The following is a 22,003-nucleotide window of genomic DNA, read 5'->3' as shown; positions in this document are numbered from 1 at the left end:
AATTAAAGTTTTTCCTATTACCAAAAAAAAAAAATCAATTTGATCAACCTAATAGCCAATCATCCCCAGTGTTCACAAATAACAATCCTTTGCTTTTTCGTTATATTTGTTCCTCTAAAATTATAAGCAGACTTAAAAAGCATCCTTCTCACCCCTCCCAAATTATCTCTTACTATAGTTTTGTTTTATTTTATTTATTAGAAATATAAGTTCCCTATGTCAAAAAACAAAAAAGGCAGGAGGGCAAAGGGGAAAAAAAGTTCTTCAAGAGGAATGGGAATGGATATCCTCTATGACTGCTATCATAGTGGATCTCAAGTATTTATCAACTGGGGAAAAATACCTCTCACCCTCTGCAACTTCTTCTCTACCTCAGCTGACATATCTAAAACATATGCATTATAATTAAAAATAAAACTGTTGTCTCAAAACTAGGAGAAATATATATTTACACAAAACACCCGTAGGAAACAATGTGGTACAGTGGAAAGAGGGTTGAATTTGGAATCAAAGGATTTGAATTCAAATCTCAGTTCTGCTACTTTTTACCTATATGATCTTGACCAAGTAACCTCTACAAGGCTTAGTTTCCTCATCTGCAAAATGAAGGGAATAGAATACAAGGACTCTAAGATCTTTTTCTGATACATATCTGTGATGCTATGATCGTATATTTTGGAAAGCAATTCCTATTGTCCCATCCCCTTCCTCAAAATAACTAGTTACATGGATTAGCATTTCTAAGGGATCATTCATTCAGACTTTTTTTCAAGAAACTTTCACACCTTTTACTTTTCGTTGCAAAAGGGAAAGGATCCCAGATTTCCCTATTCTCCTCCACCCACCTCCAATGCAAGGAAAAGACAAATGAGTTTAATTATAGACCTTCCCTTAATTCAACTCTATGACTGTTCATTTCTATGTAAAGTAAAATTTACTGCAGATTGCAACTTTGAAGCTTCCTGTACCCCTCCTCCCCATCCTGCAGGAAAAAGAAAAGAGAAAAGAAAAAAAGAAGAGAAATGGAAAGGAAAAGGGAAAGGAAACAAAAGGAATCAACAGAGAGGACATGTTTAAATTTCATAACTTTTGAGTCTACTCACTTTCAAGAGATATAGGATTAGGATGAAATGTCAACTTCTTTCTCCTTTGTCAGGCTAAAATTGTTAGGTTGTATCTTCCGAAATTCTGTGCCTTTGTAGTTGGAGTCTTTCTTCTCTGTCCTCTTATCCCTGTCTCCCTGTCCTTTTTCCTTTCCCTCCCCCTGTTCTCATCCCCTCCTGGTTTTCTCTCTCCCTCTCCCACATAGTGCTAGGTACTAGTGATGCAAATAGGAAAAAAAATGATAGATCCCCACTCCCAGAGGTGAGAAGAGTATAGCTCTAACATAAAGTTCAAAATCAAAAAGTTGGCTGGAAAAAATGAATAAACAACAGCAAAAAAAAAAAAAAACCCTGATCATAAAAACTATGGTGACAGGGAAGCTCAACACACAAACTCAGAAGATGACTCAAAAAAATCTCTAAGCAAAGTCTCAAAGAAAATGCATATTGGACACAAACCCAACAAGAATCCCTAGAAGAACTAAAGAAAGATTTTTTTAAAGTAAAAAAAAAAATACAAAAAAATCAAATAAGAACTATAGAGGAAAAATGGGAAAAGAAGTGAGAGCTATCTAAGAACATGATGAAAAGAGAATTAATAGCTTGTTAAAAGAATCACAAACATACTGAAGAAAATAAGCTCTTAAAAATTAAAATTGGAAATTTATAAAAATAAGAACTATTCCCCTAACTGATAAATGCCTGGTGGTATAAATGAATAGCTTTATGAAGAAGAAATAAAAGCCATCAACAGCCATATGAAAACCACTCCAAATCACTTATAATTGGCTAACATGACAAATGCTGGAAAAGATGTAAGCAAATTCACTAATGTACTATTGATAGAACTGTGAAATGGTCCAACATATCAAGAGAACAATTTGAAACTATGCAAACTATTTGTACCCATATGTATAAAAACATTTATTGAAGCTCTTTTTGTGGAGGAAACTGAGGAGATGCCCATCAACTGGAGAATAACTCAATAAGTTATGATATATGATTTTGATGAAACAATAATGTTATAAGAAATGATTAAAAGGATAGTTTCAGAAAAAGCTGGGAAAATACATCAACAAAGTGAGCAGAACTGGGAGAACATTGTACTCAGTAGCAACAATAACAATAATCAACTGTGAAAGACTTAGCTACTCTGATCTATAATTGTATAGACTTATAATTCCAAAAGACTTGTGATAAAAAAATGATATCTACCTCCAGATAGAGAACTGAAGTTCTCTAAGCATAAACTGAAGCATATTTTTTTACCTTGATTATTTTTCTTCTTTTCTCTCTCCTTCTTCTTGTTCTTCTTCTGCTGCAACATGGCTAACATGGAAATAGGTTTTTCATGATTTCATAAGTATAGTGGGTATCATATTTCTTATCTTCTCAACTGATGAGCAAAGGAGAGGAAGAAAATTTGGAACTGGAAATAAAAATTTTTAAATTAATTTAAAAAATGAGAATTGGTCAAATGGAAACTAATGACTCAATGAGACATCAATAAAGATTTTAAAAAATGAAAAGACTGAAAAATAGGAAAAAAATATAAAATACTTCATAAGAAAAACAATTGACGTGGATAATAGATCAAGGAGAGATAAGTTAAGACTTATTGGACTACCTGAAAGCTACAGAGTCCAAATATCACATTTTAAGAAATTACAAAGTAAAACTGTCTAGATATCTTAGAATCAAAGAGTAAGGGAGAAATTGAAAGAACCCACTAGTCACCTCCCAAAAGAAATTCCAAAATGAAAACTCCCCGAGACATTATAGCCAAAATCCAGAGCTCCCTTTTCAAAGAGAAAATATTACAAGAAGTCAGAACAAAATAATTCAAATATTAGAGAAGCACAGTCAGAATCACACAACACTTAGTAGCTACAATCATAAAGGAGCAGAACGTTTGGAACCTGATATTTTGGAAATCAAAGGGGCTAGGATTACAACCAAAAATAACCTACCCCATAAAACTAAGTATAATCCTACAGGAGGAAACATGGATATTTGATGAAATAGAAGATTTTCAAGCATTTCTGATTTTTAAAAATGGCCAGATACGAACAGAAAGTTTGACATTAAAACACAAGAGAAGCATAAAAAGGAAAATGTGAGTAGAAAATCATGGGATTTAATGAGATCAAACTGTTTACATTCCCATATGGGATGATGATACATATAACTATTAAGAATGTTACCATCATTGAAACAGAAGAATTCTAGTTAGACAGAAGGCATAGGTCTATTATGTTAGAATGCTCTCAAAAAAGAATGGAAGAGTGAAAAATAGGGATGCAATAAAAGAAGAGAGGGAGAGGATGAATAGGGAAAATTATCTCACCCAAAGAAAAGTTTTTTACAATGAGGACATAACAAGAATGAGAAGCAGGCAATATTTGAACCTCACTCTCATCTGAACAGGTTCAAGGAGGGAAGAGTACATATATATATATATATATATATATATATATATATATACATATATGTATATACATAACACACACATACAGTTGGGTATAGAAATTCACCTTATCCAACTGGGAATTGGAAAGGAAAGGGGCTAAGAGGAAGTGGGGAAGGGCAGTGATAAAAGGGAAGGTAGATTAAAGGAGGCAGTGGTCAGAAGCAAAATAGACTTCCAAGGCAGGAGAGATCAGGTGAAAAAGACAAAGATAAATAGAGGAGAATAGGATCTAGGGGAAAACACAGTTAGTAATCATAACTGTGAGTATGAATGGAATGAAGTCACCCATAAAACAGAAGAGGATATCAGAATGGATTAGAAATCAGAATCCAACAGTATCTTGTTTACAAGAGACGCATTTGAAACAGAAAGATGCACACAGAGTTAAAATAAATGGCTGCAGAAGAATCTGTTATGCTTCTGCTGAAGTAGAAAAAGACAAGGATAATAGTTATGATCTTGGACAAAGCAAAAGAAAAAACAGGCTTTTATTAAAAGAGATAAGCAGGGAAGCTACATTTTTACTAAAAAGTACCATAGACAATGACATAATGTTCATACTAAACACATATCCACCAAATAGCATAGCATCCAGATTCCCAAAGGAAGTTGTGAGTTATAGGAGGAAATAGAGAGTTAAAACTATAATAGGGGAGGATCTCAACTTTCCCCTCTTAGAACTAAATAAATATAACCATAAAATAAACAAAAAAGAAGTTGAAGAGATAAATTGAATTTTAGAAAAGTTAGATATGATAGACCTCTGGAGAAAATTAAATGGTGATAGAGAGTAACATATCCTTTTCTCAGCTATACATGGCACCTTCACAAAAACTGGTCACATATTAGGATATAAAAACCTCACAATCAAATCCAGAAAAGCAGACATATTAAATGCATCCTTTTCAGGCCACAAGCAATACAAATTATATCCAATAAAGTACTGCAGAAACATAGATGAAAAGTTGGACATCAAATAATCTAATCCTAAAGAATGAGTGAGTCAAAGAACAAATCATAGAAACAATAAATAATTTCATTAAAGAGAATGACAACAATGAGACAACATACTAAAATATATGCGATGCAGCCAAAGTAGTACTTTGGGGAAAATTTTTATCTCTAAAGCTTACATCGATAAAATAAAAAAGAACAGATTAATGAATTAGGAATTCAACTAAAAAAAACTAGAAAAAGAACAAATTTAAAATTTCCAATTAAACACCAATTTGGAAATCCTAAAAGTCAAAATAAAAAAAGCTGAAATAAAGAAGAAAACCATTGAACTAATAAGTAAAACTAGGAACTGGTTGTAAAATAAAATAAATAAATCACTGGATAATTTGATTTAAAAAAAAGAAAAAAGAAACCAAATTACAAGTATCAAAAATGAAAGGAATGAATGTTCCACTGGTGACGATGAAATTAAAGGAATTACTAGGAGTTATTTTGCCCAATTTTATGCCAATAAAAATGACAATCTAAATGAAATGGATGAATATCTGCTAAAATATAAATTGCCCAGATTAACAGAAAAAACAGAATATTTAAATAACCCTATCCTCCAAAAAGAAACTGATCAAACCATAAATGAACTCCCTAAGGAAAAAAATAACTGCATGACCTGATAGATTAACAAGCAAATTCTACCAAGAACTTAAAGAATAATTAATTCTGATACTCTATAAACTGTTTGAAAAAATGGGTAAAGGAGTTCTAACAAGACACAAATATGGTTTTGATATGTAAGCCAGGCAGAGCAAAAACAGAGAAAGAAAACTATAGGCTAATTTCCCTCATGAATATTGATGCAAATTTTCCAAATAAAATACTAGCAATTTTAGCAATATAGCACCAAGACCATAAACTATGTACAGGATGGATTTATATCAGGAGAATAGGGCTGGTTCAATATTAGGAAAAGTATAAGTATAATTGACCATATGAATAACAAAAACATTTTATCAATAGAGGCTTTTGACAAAATACAATACACATTCCTATTAAAAATACTAGAAAGCAAAGGAATAAATGAACTTTTCTTAAAATGATAAGTAGTATCTATCCAAAACCAAAAACAATCATTATCGGTAATGGAGATACACTACAAACTTTCTAAATAAGAACAAGGTGAAGAAAAATGTTTCTTTAACCACTGTTATTCAATATTGTATTTAAAATGCTAGCTTAACAATAAGAAAAGAAAAAGTAATTGAAGAAATAAATATAGGTAAAGAAGAAACAAAATTATTACTTTTTACAGATGATATGATGATAAACTTAAAGAACCCTAGAGAATAAAATAAAACAACTAATCAAAACAATTAACTACTTTAGAAAAGCTGCAGGATATAAAATAAATCCATGTAAATCACCACCATTTCCATTTATTGTCAAGAAAACCCAACAGGAAAAAATCATAAGGAGACATTCCACTTAAAATAACTGCAGACAATAAAAAATAGTCAGGTATCTACCTGCCAAGACATATACAGGATCTATATGAACACAATAACAAAGCACTCTTCATTAAAACTTTCATTTAAAAGGTTTTGCACAAGCAAAACCAATGTAGCCAAAATTAGAAGGAAAACTAGAAACTAGAGGAAAAACTTTTATAGTAAGTTTTTCTGATAAAGGTATCATATTTCAAATATAAATAGAACTGAGTCAAATTTATGAAAATAAAAGCCATTCTCCAATTGCTAATAGTTAAAGGATTTGAATAGGCAGATTTCAGAATAAAAATCAAAACTATCATGAGCCACATAAAAAAAATCTATCACTAATAATTAGAAAAATGCTAATTAAAACAACTCTCAAGTATTACTTCATACCCATCAGATCAGCTAACATGACAGAAAAGGAAAATTACAAATGATGGAGAGGATATGGGTAAAGAGGTATACTGACGCACTTTTGGTAGAACTGTGAACTAGTCCAACCATTAAGGAGAACAATTTGCAATTATGCCCAAACGACTATAAAACTGTGCATACTCTTTGATTCACTAATACCAATAGTAAATCTATACTCCAAAGGGATGAAAGGAAAAGGACCCATATTTACAAAAGCATTTGTGGCAGTTTTTTTTGTTTGTTTATGGTAGAAGATAATTAGAATGGCTGAATAAGTTTTATTATATGATTGTAATAGAATACTTTTGTATTCTAATTGATGAAAAGGACAATTTTGGAAAAACCTTAGAAAATGTATATCAACTAATGCAAATTAAAGTGAGCAGAACTAGGAGCATGTTGCACACAGCAACAGCAGTACTATGGCAATAATCACCTCTGAAAGACTACTCTATTCTGATCAATACAATGATTCACTACATGGAATTGAACAATCCCAAAGGCTTCATCATGACAAGTGCCATCCAGCTCCAGACAGGGAACTAAGAGACTCTTAGTGCAGACTGAAACATATTTTTTCTTTATTTTTTTGCTTCTTTTTTCATAACATGGCTAATATGGAAGCATGTTTTGCATATCTTCATGTGTATGATAGGTATCACATTTTTTGCCTTCTCAATTGGTGGGGAAGGGGTAGAGGGAGGAAGAGACTCTGGAACTGAAAATAAAAATTTTAAAATATGATAAATCCATAAAACAGATTAACAAAAATAAAGAAATCATCGGAAGTTTATATTTTATCTTATTGTTTTTAAGCAGAGAGTGAAACAATCACATCTGCACAATATAAAACCAATTTTGGCAATTTTGTTTTTCCAATGAGATATTTCACATTATCTTCCATTTTTTCATTCTTTTGGTTTTGTTTTGTGATTTCTTGGTTTCTCATAAAGTCATTAGCCTCCATCTGTTCCATTCTAATTTTGAAAGAACTATTTTCTTCAGTGAGCTTTTGAACCTCCTTTTCCATTTGGCTAATTCTGCTTTTGAAAGCATTCTTCTCCTCATTGGCTTTTTGAACCTCTTTTGCCAGTTGAGTTAGCCTATTTTTCAGGGTGTTATTTTCTTCAGCATTTTTTCGGGTCTCCTTTAGCAGGGTGTTTACTTGTTTTTCATGCTTCACTTGCATGTCTCTCATTGCTCTTCCCAGTTTTTCCTCCACCTCTCTAACTTGATTTTCAAAATCCTTTTTGAGCTCTTCCATGGCCTGAGCTCATTGAGTGGGCTGGGATACAGAAGCCTTGACTTCTGTGTCTTTCCCTGATGGTAAGCATTGTTCTTCCTCATCAGAAAGGAAGGGAGGAAATATCTGTTCACCAAGAAAGTAACCTTCTATAGTCTTATTTTTTTTTCCCTTTTCTGGGCATTTTCCCAGCCAGTGGCTTGCCTTCTGAATATTCTCTTCACACCCACTTGGCCTCCAGATCTGCCCAGCCAGCGCTTGGGGTCTGAGATTCAAATGCTGCTTCCCAGCCTGAGGGCTTTGGGTGGGGGCGGGGCTGCTATTCAGTGTGAGATTAAGTTCAGGTGCTCAGGTGGGGGCAGGGCTGCCTCATGGGCTCAGTTCCCTCAGGGGGTTTATGCAGAGACCTTCAACAATGGATCCTGGCTCCTGCCTGCTTGGGGAGCCCCAACCTGCTTGGGGAGCACCAGTCTGCTCCCGCCACCACTGCTGCCTCCCTAGGGGGGCTGAGTTATGGGGGCACCCCACTCCCTTCTCGACCTGCCAAAGAGACCCTCTTACCGACCCTTGTCACCTGTGGGTAGAGGGACCTGCGCAGCCACTGGAGATTCCATCCCTGAAGCCCACCCAGATCTGCTCCTCTCAGTGCCATGCGGCTGAGGTAGGGCTGTGCTCAGCTCCTGGTCCGCAGCTTGAAGGACCTTTTGTGAGAGGTTTTCAGGCTCCCTGGAACAGAAATCTCATCCGCTCCATTGTTCTGTGACTTCTGCTGCTTCAGAATTTGTTGGCAGTTCTTTTTTACAGATATTTTATGGGCTGTGGGTTCGGAGCTAGCGTATGTACATCTTTCTACTCCGCCATCTTGGCTCTGCCCCCAATTTTGGCAATTTTGTGATAAATGAACTTAAGACTGAAAGGTCAATTAAGAAGCTAGTACAAGAAAAGAGCTCATTGAAGGCATGAACTAGCCTGTCACAGTATGAGCAAAAAGGAAATATTTTGGAGACAATATCATGGAAATATCTAATCAAAAGGACTCAACAACTTATCCCACATTTTGGGGAAAAGGTAGAGAGTCAAAGTCTGAGGTTTTGTACTTCAGTGACTAGGAAAATGGTGGTAACATCAATAGAAAAAAAGAAGTTAAGGTGGAATGATAGTTTGGGGGCTGGAGAAGAGAGTAAAATACATTTCATTTTAGACCCATGGAATTTAAGAGATATTTCAATTAGAGTAAGGTGGAAATATGTGTTCATCCCATCTCCCAGCTCCATGTGTTTGCCCCATTTGTCTTCTGTGCATATCAGAGTGGGGCTCCCTTGGCCAGAGAACTGAGATCTAGCTCAGTGCCCAGTACTCTCAAATAGGATAATACTGACTCCTTGAATGCAATCCTGGAAGTCATCTTCTCCAGCTTACAAATCCTGTGAGAGGAAAATCACAAACCCAAGGACTGGTAGGAAAATGGAGTATACAGAACCCAAAAATGTCTATATTACCAAACTCCTACCCTTCTCCCATAAGAACAAACAAAAAAATTTGTACTAAGAAAACAGGAAAATAATTTTTATAAAATTAAAAATAACTACCAAAACCCCACATGAATAGTGCATGTCAGTTGCTGCTCTGGACTTAAAGAAGAAAAGGGAATGGTAGGCAACATTTACCTCAAGTCTATCCCCAAAACAATTCATCCTCTAGAGTGTTCAGCTGTCAAATTTACCTTCCTAAAGAAAAGGTCCTATCATGTCACCAGAGTATAAACACCACTGATGATATTGGACCTTTGCCAGGAATGCCAGTGGCTATCTATCACTTCCAGAAACAAATATAAAATCCTCTGCTTGGCTTTTAAAGTCCTTTATAACCTCCATCCCACATTTCCAGTCTTTTCACACCTTAATCTCCATTATCCACAATTAATCCAATGATACTGTCCTCTTTGTTGTTCCTGGAACAAAACACTCCATCTCTAGATTCTGGACATTTTCTGTGGCTTTCCTTTATTCCTGGGACACTCTCTCTGCTCATCTCTGCCTCTTGCCTTCCCCTACCTTTCTTTAAGTTCCACTAAAATCTCACCTCTTACAAGAAGCCTTTCACAATCCCCTTTAATGCTTTCCCTTTTAATGTGTCTTCCCTCTATTAATTATCTCCAATTTATCCTCTAAACAACTTGTTGGTACAAAGTTGTTTGCATGTTGTCTCCCTGATTAGACTGTGAGCTCCTTGAGAGCAGGGACTGTTTTTGTTTATTTTTTTAGCCTTTGTTTGTATCTCCAGTGCTTAGCACAATGCCTTGCATTTGAGGAGAGCAAGGGGCTGAGAAGGAAGGGAAACAAATAGCAATGAAAAGGGATCACTGAATGTGACTAATTATGGCAGAGATCACTTCTATCATAGATGCTGCCCCTGCCCTCCAGTTGCCTGGAGATTGAAATGAAGGAAAGAAATCAAGAAAATGAAAGAAATGAAGGAAAATGGAGTTGGAAATGGAGATGCTTACTGATGTCATCCTTCCCTCAAGTTCCAGGGCAAAGGCAAACCAAAGAAGGAATAGAGAAGGGCATCTGGAGGAAAAGCAAAGACCCCCAAAACAACAGACAACAGCAGAAGCAGAAGCAACCTGAGCAACAGATAAGGAGCATTTGAGAGTAACTACAGTCAGCAAAGCTTCTCCTCTCAGTCTCCCTCTCCCAGCAGGATTAGTAAGGAGATTACAAACTAGATGGTTCCTCCTTGAAGACCTCCAGATGGAGAGCTGATGGTCTTGGAGGGCTAATGGAAGAATGTTTTCTTCTTTCTTTTTCTTTTGTATTTTTAGACAGCTAATGACGACACATACTGGGTTTTGGTTTTCTTGCCTTCTCAATGAGTAGGGAACAAGCAAATCTGGAACTGAAAATAAAATAATATTGAAATTTTTTTTTAAATTTAAAAGCAAGAAGCAGTATGACATAGTAGAGAGTGTGCTGGCCCTACAGTCAAGAAGTTAGTTTATATTCCACCTGCAACGTTTACTAGCAAAGTGATCATGAAGTCATACTCATTTTCTATTAATTAAAGGACTGATTACAATCTGCTAAAGGTGGAGTTTCCAAACCAACAAAATCATAGATCTCTGATTAAGCTCAAAATGTTGCAGAACTGAAAAAAACAAAACAAAACAAGCAAAAACTAATAACAGTGCATAAAGAAAAAAGATCCAGAAGATTAAACCTAAAGTTAATTTGGATCCTTAAATAGGAAAAAACACATGCTACATTTGAAGACATAAATTAGGAAAAAAATTCCCAAAGTGATCAAGAACAGGCAAAAATACAATGGTGAAAAGAATCGACAAGATATCACTTTGGAGCAATTCACAATCCTAACTGTAGAAAGACTAAATTATTGAACCTCAAAATTATAAAAACTACAGAAAAAACTATTTGAGTATCAACAAAGAAAATAAATTATTTATAAAAATAGCAATATGAATCTTGTACTTTTCAGCAAAAACATGAAAATGAAAATTGTTCAAGAACTTCATAAGGCTTAAAGGAATTAGTTTGCTAACAAAAACATATATCTGACAAATCTGAACATTATAATTGAAGCCAGAATAATATCATTCAAAAATCAATAGGACCTGAAAGAACTGATTGAAAAATAATTACTCAATTGAAAGGAACACTACAAGAAACTGGGAATTTAAGGTCAATGAAGGCACAAATACTTAACAAAAATGACAAGAGACTCTCACTTCCCATAGCAAAGTTTAGAAAGTAATATATATATTTTATATAATAAATAATAATAAAGTTTTTATTAAAATATGTATATTATAATTCATGAAAAGAGCAAAGAGTTTATAGATAAGAAAGCATTTAAAATTAATAAAAATATTAATAAATGAATTTTATTTTAGAATATTAAAAGAACAGGTAGATGTGACTATTGAGCATATTACCTTAAAGAAATCTTTAAAAATGGGACTGATGAACTAGAGGAAGCAGAAACAGAAGCAATATTGTTACAGACATATACTGTAAATGACCTGGACAGAGGGGAGTGAATGTGGAACTTGGAAAACAAAATCACCAACCTGGCACGCAAGTACTATATTTAAGTGATAAAGGAGATGAACTATTCAGATAAATGTTGGCTTCCTCTCTGTCAGAAAGAGAATGCAGATACAGCTCATTTTATCGTGCTTTGCTTTTTTGCTGCAAAGTGCAATACAAACTGAAGGTTTGTGGAGACCCTGCGTTGAACAAGTTTATCAGCACCATTTTTCTAACCGCATGTGCTCATGTCATGTCTCTGTGTCACATTTTGGTAATTCTCTCAATATTTCAAACTTTTTCATTATTATTATATATGTTAGGGTGATCCCTGATCAGTGATCTTTGATGTTACTATTGCAATTATTTTGGGGTGCCTCAAACCACAAACCACAAGACAGCAAACTTAATCAATAAATGTTGCATATGTTCTACTTCACCACTACAGTTCCCATCTATCTCCCTCTCCTTGGGCCTTCCTATTCCCTGAGAAACAACAATTTTGAAGTTAGGCCAGATAATAACCCTACTATAGTCTCTAAGTGTTCAAGTGAAAAGAAGAGTCAATTGATGAGACAAACTTCACTGTTGTCTTATTTTAAGAAATGGCCACAGCCACCCCCAGCCATTAGCAACCACCACCTTGATCATCAGCACTGAGGCAAGACCCTCCAACAGCAAAAAGAAAAAGAAAAAATAAGACTCACCGAAAGCTCAGATGATAGTATTTTTTAGCAATAAAGTATTTTAAATCAAGGTATGTATACTTTTTTAGACATAATACTACTGTACACTTAATAGACTACAATATAGTATAAACATAATTTTTATATGCACTGGAAAACCAAAAAATTCATGTGACTCAATTTATTGTGATGTTTGCTTTATTACGATAGTCTAACCAAACCCACAATATCTCCAAGGTATGACTGTAGTCGAAAAACTTTTAGTTTGACTTAATGGTAATTTCATTCTTTAAAAGGTGGAGGAAATGACTAGAGGAACTGCTACTTTAGACATAATTCTGATTAACAAGGAAAAACTGTTTTCTGAAGTGGTGATGATAAAAATCCAAGGGTAAGCAAGCACTCCATTACATAGGCACTGCAAAAAACAAAGACAAAAACGAAAGTCTCTTCCCTGGATGAATTTACATTCCATCAGAGGAGAGAACATATATGGTATTAAGTATAGGCAAAATAAAGACAAGGCAATATCTGGGGAAGGTACTAGTAGCTGGGGGAAAGGGTACTTTGGAGAGGTAATGCTTAAGAGGTGAAGGTAAGGAAGGAGTGAATTCCAGGCACAAAAATAGAAGATAGTGTTGTACGTGATTCAAGTCATCAATAAGCATTTATTAAGCACTTACTATGTACCAGGAACTGTGCTAAACTTTAAGGCCACTAATCCAAGCAAAAAGAAAACAGTCCCTGTCCTCCAGGATCTTGCAGTCTGATGAGGAAAGACAACAAATGAAAGGGAGCTAACAAGGCAGCTAGGAATGGTACTGGCTTTGGGACATCTGGTGATAAAAGTCTCAAGAATTAGAAGCAAGGTTGAGAAATGAATGAAGAGGGATGTCCTGGAATCCTTCTCAAAATAGAGATTCTGGGAATAATTCTCTAGGGAAAGATAGGGATGTTGTAGACTGAGAAGGCCACAGGGCTGAGAGAAATAATGATAGGCAGGGTACTTCAGCTTCATTACAGAGTATGTAAAGGGGAGAGATTTATAAGGCTAGGCTGGAGCCAGTTGTAAATGACTTTAAATGTTATCTAGAGAAGTTTGTCTCAGATCTTAGAAGTAAGAAGGACATAAGGAGTCATTGAAGTTTATTGAATAGTGCAGTGACATGGTTGAACCTGAGCTATATGAATGAATGTTGCTTTAACAGCTGTGTGGAAGATAGATTGAAGAGGGGAGATGTTTGAGGTAGAGAGACTGATTAAGAGATTACTGCAATAGATAAGAGGTGATAAGGATCTGAATTAGGGTAGTGGAAGCATGAGTGGAAAGAAGAGGATGGATTCAAGAGATGGTACAATGTTATCCTCCTTACTGATGTTCCCAGGTTAAGCTTCTACTATGATATTATCAACCAGACTCTTGCTTTGGACCCCAGTTTCAGGAACTCACATTACTCTTCTATGCCTGAGTGCCTATTTTAACATCAGTAATTCAGTAACTCTGGAATGGGGTGTCTTATTCTCCAGTACTCTCAAATAATGGAGCTCCTTCCCCAAACACAACCTCTACAGTTACTCACAGACCTTCTTGACAATAGAGGACTGCCTAACTTTGTGGACCTCCACCTCCCATCTTCCCACCCTAAAGGCCCTAAAGGCAGCGGACTGGCACAGTGGATAGAGTACTTGGACATGGAATCAGGAAGACCTAAGTTCTAATTCAATATCAAATACTTACTAGCTGTGTGACTTTGGGCAAGTCATTTAACTTCTTTCTACCTCAGTTTCCTCAACTAGGAATTGGAAATAATATTCTACCTCACAGTTTGTTGTGAAAATCAAATGAAATATTTTTTAAATGCTTAACACAGTGCCTAGTATATAGTAGGTGCTTAATAAATGCTTGTTCCCTAACCTTCCCTTCCCCATCAGACTCTCTGATGCTAACTGCTTATCCTAGACCTCTACTGATTGCCTATAATCATACTTTCTGCTATTCTACCCACTTTGCCTGGCTTTCTCTGAGAAATGGATGATTTGACCTGCTCTAGTCATTTGTCTGTTCTCCAGATCAAAGCTAATTCCACTAAGATTGCTCTACCACTCCCATGATCTCTAGTACTAACATTCTTGACTATGTCTGTTATCTGCTAGCAGATCCTCTAATGTTCCATTTTATTTGCCTGCCAGGAAAATAACCTATGTCCCATTGCTAAACTTCCCTGATGTTGACTACTTGCCTAGGCTTCCTTTTGTGAATTACTTCTTGGACCACCACCCACCCTCAAAACAACCTGCCCATCCTTATAATCTGTCAGGCCTCTGGGCCCTAGGTATCCCCACTGCCAACCTGATGACACAAGATATACCAAACTAATAATTCAGTTAGGAATTAGTGGACCTAGAATGGATTTTCTAATAACATTCCTTTTCTCTGTCCTCAAAAACCAACTAGTTAATAGTCTTTCTAGAATTTTGACAGGAGCCAATATCAAAGTCATGGATTTGTAGTTTCCAAAATCTACTCTCAGAAAAACAAGGTATTGGCCAGTTTTCAATGTCCCAATCTCCAATATCCACTTCTCAAATCCAAGGAAATAGTCACTTAAAGCCACAAAAGGTAGGATGGCTAGCACACCACAACTCACCATTAAAAAGAAGATGTGCAGAAATTTGTTCCATTGTATAGTAACCTGTCTTTCTTTCTAGTATTCACCACCTTTACTGCATATCTGATTATCCAATTCCTGATTGTTGACTAGTAACCTAGTCCCCCACTTTACCTGTCTGCATTTCTGGCTAATTATCCATCTCCTTAAACCCATACTGTATCTCTGTACTAATTTCTAAATATTCCCACAGTTTTGGCATCCTGGTCCTTTCCTTTCATCTTTGGATTCCCTGGATACCACGCAATAATAGCTATATTCCCTTGTCTTACATATCCAAGCTCCCCCCCCCCCCCATTTCTAGACAGAGAGAGAGAGAGAGAGAGAACAAAAGGAAGGAAGGAAGATGGATGACAGAGCATTTACTAAGTATTTACTATGTGCTAAGCACTGGGAATACAAATACAAGCAAAAAGAAACATATTACCAATTTTCAAGGAGTTTATATTCTAACACGGAAAAACACATAAGAGACAGGTGATCATGTACCCACGCAGGGGTAAGTGAAGAAATTCAGAGAGTCAGAAGTAGCACTAGGACAGGAGTGAAGGAATAAGTATGACTGATTTGGTCACTTCCTCAAAATAGAGGTTTCATAGAGGAACTCACCAATTGGAGGAGAGGGCCACAGGGGCTGAGCAATATCCCAGAGAATGTGGAGGCTGCTAGGATATGGCAGAGAAGCCTACAGATTCACAAGCAGAGCTTCTAGAGGACTGATGCAGTGTACATTCAAAATCTAACCCATCTTGGGCTGCAGACCATTGTGGTTGACCATTAATTATTACCTCCCACAATCCAAGAGTAAAGGGCAACATTTGTGCCATGTAATTCTCATAGCGGTATCAGGGATCCTACAGCTGCTTTCCAAGCATTTGACACCAGAAACATAACTCCATGCCAACAGAATAGTCTCCTATAGAAAGAATTCAGATAGACAACCAAGGGAAATGTGGCTCTTTGGAATTGGTAGTATCCTGGATGTTACAGTCTCAGCTCATCTATGGCTAAGCAAAGCAAGCTGCCCCACCCTTTCCTAGCCCAACCACATGATGCCCCATCAGTAACCCAGAGAAGATGCTCTATAGATCAAAAAGTTTCTAAGCTTGCACACATAGCTCTGCTTGTTTATGTATCAATGGCCTTCAAGACTAGCTGGAAGGTGTTTTGCTTTTTTTCACCCTCACACTAGTACTCAGGACAGACTTCAGAATAATCATCACTATGAGGCTATCTTCTCATAGGCCCCTTCCCCTCCTACATGACTCCCCCCATGTAGTGTAGTGAAAAACTATAGATTCTGGAAGAAAGGTCCACCTATAATCAAAGCTGCATCTGACACGTGGAGGCTCCATCTCAGAGGAGTATAGTACCCCAGCATTATCCAAACTAACCAGAAGAACCTAAAATCCCTTCAGAGCATCAGAAAACTCCACCTATGCTGAATTCTTTGGGAATTATTTTTCAGCAGTTATAACTTCAAACCTATATTCTTAGATATCACAATCTCTGGAAACCTGAATTGGCCAATGTGCTCAAGAGGCCTTCCTATGGACTATGAACTACATCCACTAAAACTCAACCAGCTCTATGAGAGTTAAGTTGCCAGTTTCAGGTCTGGCCCAAATGATTACCATCTGAGAGGAATTATGCCTGCTCCTAAATCTCAAATACATTCTAGGAGACCCATCATACCTGTGTAGCCCTCCTGGAAAGCTCAATAAATAGTGCATCTCTCCCACAATGACCTAACAAAATGGCCTTGAGATGTGTCCAATATTTTACACAAGGTCACCCATAAATTTTGGTGACTGTGATTATGCCAGAATATTGACCAATATGTCCAGTTGTGTGAAATATATGATTAGGCATTTCCTCATTTCCCAACTGGCTACATTCATTTTGGACTTTCTTGGCTTGTCTACCATACCTCACACCTTCCTCTTTTCCACCTCACTTTTCATATTTCTTTTGTGTATTGTCTTAACCAATTATATCATAAGTTCTGTGAGGACAAAGATTATCTTTCTTTTTTATATCTATATCCCTAGTGCTTAGTACAGTACTCGGTATATAGGAGACATTTAATAAATGTTTATTGACTATTGAATATTAACTATTGGGCAAGAACAGAGTGAATAAGTACCAGGCTTTTTACAATCTCTAGCAATTCTCATGTGTCCCTGAGTGACAGTAACGTTAGACTCTATCACAACATATCTTCATATCCATGCCATGATACTATCTTGGTGATGGTTATCACCTTGACCTAGATGGTTTAATTCTTCTTTTGCACTGAATATTCCACTGTAGACATGGCTTCCTGTATTTTCTTAAAGGAAATCTTTCAACTGCATAGTCTTTCCTCTCATACCACCTCTAACTAGAATGCCCAGTGTATCTTACTTTTCTGAGATTATTCATAGACATCCACATCAAGGTTCATCATTTTATGCTATAACATCCCCTGTCCAATAGGTAGAGAAAGTGCATGAACTGAACTTTAGAACAGTATTTCTTGCGCTACACCTCCTTCCCTCAGGATGAGTGGTCACCCTACTTGCACTACAGAATACTGTTACAAAACAGTCAATATGATATAATGGATAAAAAGCTGACCTCAGAGTCAGTGTGACCCTGGGAAAGTGTCAATCTCTTAGTATTCCAAGAAACTCTTTAAAACTGTAAATTGCAGAACAGTTGCTATCTAGACTTCCACCCACCACTCCTCCAAAAAATCAGAACATGCCCTTTCATATGAACTCCAGCTAGAGGAGGTAGAGAAACCCATTTTGGTGAGTATATGAGCAGTCAAAGTAACATACAAACACAGGGATAACTGCCATCTCACACCCTGAAGATCCTTGAGCACTGGTGACCAAGTCTGACTGTCCTCTTATAACTTCTACAGTCTCTCTCAGAACCTAGCAGAAGGGATGGTAGACTACTTATCACTCACGGGGTAATCTTATTCTGTGTCCACTGCATATTCCACCAGCCTTTGCTGAAACAGTCTCTCTTTATCCCTGGAACACTTCTCTCCTTAAAATCATCACCCACCACCACTACTGTAAATGAATGGGAAGTGTACATCTTTTTTATGGAAGTGATGGGGATGTCTTCAATATCTACTGGACTGGCAAGAGTTTGAGCCTGAGGAGAGGATATGGAAGTCAGCGCACAATGTACACAGTAAAGAACTGGAGGATGCCTTCCAACAATGCCTCCCCAATTAAGCCATAGCGTCAAGGTCTGAGAAGGCATTTTCGGTAAAAAGGATTCTATCTAAGCCCATGATCATAATGCTACAACTAGGTCAAGAAAACACCAAAGAGACCAGCCTGTGAACCATGGTGTCAGGCCAAGAAAGGGCAGGGATGAAAAATACAAGCAGGCACCGTTAAAGGCTGAAATTTGGGGGAAGGAACATGAGTTGATTGTCTTCAAGAATACCTTAAATTTGGGTTTAAATCCTTCCTTTGACACTAGCTATGAGACCCTAACCTAGACAAGTCACTTAACATTTCAAAGACTCAGTTTCCTCATCTATAAAATAGGGGAAATTTTATATATATATATATATATATATATATATATATATATATATATATATATATATATATATATATATATATATATATATATATATATATATATATATACATATATATATATATATATCTGTATGTATGTATGTATGTATGTATATATATTTACAACCCTAAAAAAAAGAGAATGTATACTCAGAAGGGGATATAATTAAAACAATGTTATTACTACCTTGTTAAATTTAATATATGCTTTTAAATGACAATATAACAGAAATTCAGTTTTTTCTTTTCTTGTTCTTGTTCCCTTTCTTATTTGTGTTTGTTGATAACTGTTATTTGTTGAAAAAATAATAATTAAGAAGTAAAAATGCATAGTCCCAGGTATCCTAAACTCTCATCACTAGCAGGAGTGTATCAATGCCCTGTCAAGCGAGAGGATTATATTGCATTGAAAGAAAGCTAGAAATTTGTAGGGTAAACAACACTAGAAATGAAGTCAGAGGACCTGGGTTGGAATCCTTATTCTCAAGCTGTGATTGACCTTCCGGAAGCCACATGATCATTCTGCATCTATTTGTAGACCTGTAAACTGGGAGAGTGAGATTAGATTATTTATAAGATCTCTTTCAAGTCTAGATCCAGATAAGATCTATGAGAGAGCCTTCATACATCTATATTTTCATGGGGTTTTCATTTCCACTATCCCACCAAACCAAAACTTTGAATCTCAGTGAGAGATTCTATAGGGAATGAATAGTTTACTTCTAATAAGCCAAAGGCCCTATTTCTACCCTGGTTTTGTACACACCTGGGATTCTCTAGTTCCTAACTATTAACATCTGTTCTGTTCCTCTGCTTCATCCATTTGGCTGCTTGCTTATCTAGTTTTAATCTGACCGGTGTTTCAGAATCTCCTTCTGTCTACTCTGCAGACTTCTGTATTCTAGCTCTTACCCCTGTTTTAGGATTCCTTCCTCTATATGAGTGAGGTCAAAACTGCCCTACCCCCTTTTATCCCTGATGCCATAACTAGGTGAGCATACACCTCATTCAATCATTTAATCAATCAAGAACCTTAAGCTTAAGTGTGAAAAGACTGTGGAAATCATTTGATTGAGGGATTTCGTTACATCCTCTAGATACCCATATTAGAACGGAATTAACTAGAGAAGGATGAAAGCATCGAATACTAGCTGCATCTCCTAAGAAAGAAATTCCTGGTGAGGGGTGGCCTGGAGGGAGGGAAAGATGGGAAGAGGAGAGGTCTCAGCTTTGGCCTCACCCAGGTCTTTCCCATCTTCCAAACAGTGTCCTAAATAGCACCCCAAGATCATCTATCAACAGTGATCCCAATTCATCATTGGGAGCGAAGCAAAGATTATATACTAAGGGCCCTATAGAGAGCCTAGAGAGGCTACATCATGCCTAAGGGGAGGACTTAGTTCAAATCTTTTTCTCATGATCAAGGCATAATCGGTATGGCATAATCATCTATAAGAATAGCAGTTGAAAGAAAGGATGCCTAAGAACCCTATATGGGCTAAATATAGACACAGTACTTTAGCATCCTCCCCTTGCCCTTGTCTCTAGATCCAATGGCTACTGATATGGAATATGTTCTAAACTCAGCCTGTAATAGTTCCCAAGTGGTAACCCTTAATTCTTAATTCAGTTACCTCCTATTACCTCACTTGCTGAATAAGTAACACGATTACTCACCAGTGACCAACAATGGGGACTCACATTTGTAACTACATCTTGGGATGTAATTCATCTTGAGATCTGAACTAAGTCCTCCCCTGCTATCTTTTCACGTGTATTAGGATTCAATTATTCTTTAATCTTGTTTGTTATAGTTTCCAAGTTTGCATGTAGCTCTCTTGGATAGGGAAAACAGGCAAAAGATGAGTTAAATGTTGTGTTCTTGCCTCGTCATTTTTTGATATGTACTTCAAACCATGGCCCTTCCTTTTTCTTCTTCTTGTCCTAAATATAGCTAACAAAGTGTTTTTGTCATACTTTTCATTTTTACTAAACCTCAGTTCATAGTGGTTTGATGAAGTAGCTTTCTGAAAGTTAAAGCAAAAGATCTGGAATTTAAACCTAGGTCTTCTGACTTCAAGTAATGTCCTTTCCACTATAGATGGCCAACTTCCCAACACAATCATTAATAGTTTTTGCAACTCTTCCATATTCTTCCTTGATTATGTTAGCCTCTTTTCATCTTTTGTACATGTCCTTTAGTATTTCAGTTTGTCAGAAAGATCCATATACAGCTATAATGGTTTCTTCAGCTTATTTCCCTTTCCCTTCTTTTTTCTTCCTAATCATTTATGATTGCACTTTCAGAATTTTTTTCATGAGTATCATGCCCCTTGAACCATATTTCTTTAGTATGACTCTTGTTCTTAATATTGGTATTAATACTTCATATATCTCTATATATCACAAAGTTTGCTGCAAAGAATTTTCCCAATTAACTGCTTCCCTTCTCATTCTAACTGCATTGATTATGTGGAAGAGTTTATCAGAGTCTATGTGGTCATTTTTCTCATAAGGTTCCTATCATTACTAATTCACTAACCAATCTTCCCCCCATATCAAGAGTAGCAATGCCTTTTCTTTTCTTAATCTTCTAAGTGATGACATTTTTGATGAGTCAATTTATCAGACGGTCTTTTAGCATAAGAAGACTTTCAGAAAATGTACGTTTAGCTGAAGTCTCCCATCACCCTGTCTTATCTATCTCTGTGCCTTTTTTGCCTGTATTCCGAAAATATCATCCACATTTTTAATATGCCAGGGTGACCTATAGAACAATAATTATATTATTATAATATATTATACTATATATATAAAACATTATAAATTATTGTTGTAATAATTATTATTGTTATATTAATTCATAACAATTATTATAATAACTATTTTTCCCCTTTTATCCTTACTCAGATGCCCTCCACTGTATGGCCATCCCCCAGTTTGTATATTTCTATACACGTAGGTGTGCGCCTTATTGCCTGGTTAAACGCTTCTCATGATCAAGGCATAAGTCATTGTCATACTGAAGCTATTCAATTACATCCAACAAACGTGTGCTGAGGCCCTGCTGTGTGCTACACAATACGCTGTGCACTGTAGCAGATAAAGAGTGTTGAAAAGATGATGTCTCCCCTTATGGAATTTGAAGTAACAGAGTGATGAAGACATATAACTCTAACACGTATTACATGAAAAGCACACTCACCACTTTTAGTGATTTCCCTGCATTCTCAAAGGTCCCTTCTGATGAAAAATAGAAAGAAGACATTAGTCAACTCTGTTTCTGAAAAGTAGATCCCATAGAACGATATTGCCTGAATCTAAGCTCACAAAAT

The 22,003-nt window shown here is 36.2% G+C and overlaps 1 long non-coding RNA gene across 1 annotated transcript in view; it reads right to left on the bottom strand.

Annotated features, from left to right (window-relative positions):
- Positions 1-19,131: 19,131 nt before the first annotated feature.
- Positions 19,132-22,003, bottom strand: part of LOC140501269 (uncharacterized) — a 79,782-nt gene continuing 76,910 nt past the window's right edge. Inside the window, exons 3-4 of the long non-coding RNA XR_011966120.1 lie at positions 21,874-21,911; positions 19,132-19,215 (exon numbers count right to left, since the gene is read on the bottom strand). This is a non-coding gene — a long non-coding RNA (uncharacterized lncRNA). The remainder of the gene's footprint in view (positions 19,216-21,873; positions 21,912-22,003) is intronic.

This window comes from Notamacropus eugenii, chromosome 1 (genome assembly GCF_028372415.1).
Source record: "Notamacropus eugenii isolate mMacEug1 chromosome 1, mMacEug1.pri_v2, whole genome shotgun sequence".
Classification (NCBI taxonomy): Eukaryota; Metazoa; Chordata; class Mammalia; order Diprotodontia; family Macropodidae; genus Notamacropus; species Notamacropus eugenii.
Note: the sequence above shows the minus strand (reverse complement) of the source record. Positions and strands in the feature narration are given on the sequence as shown.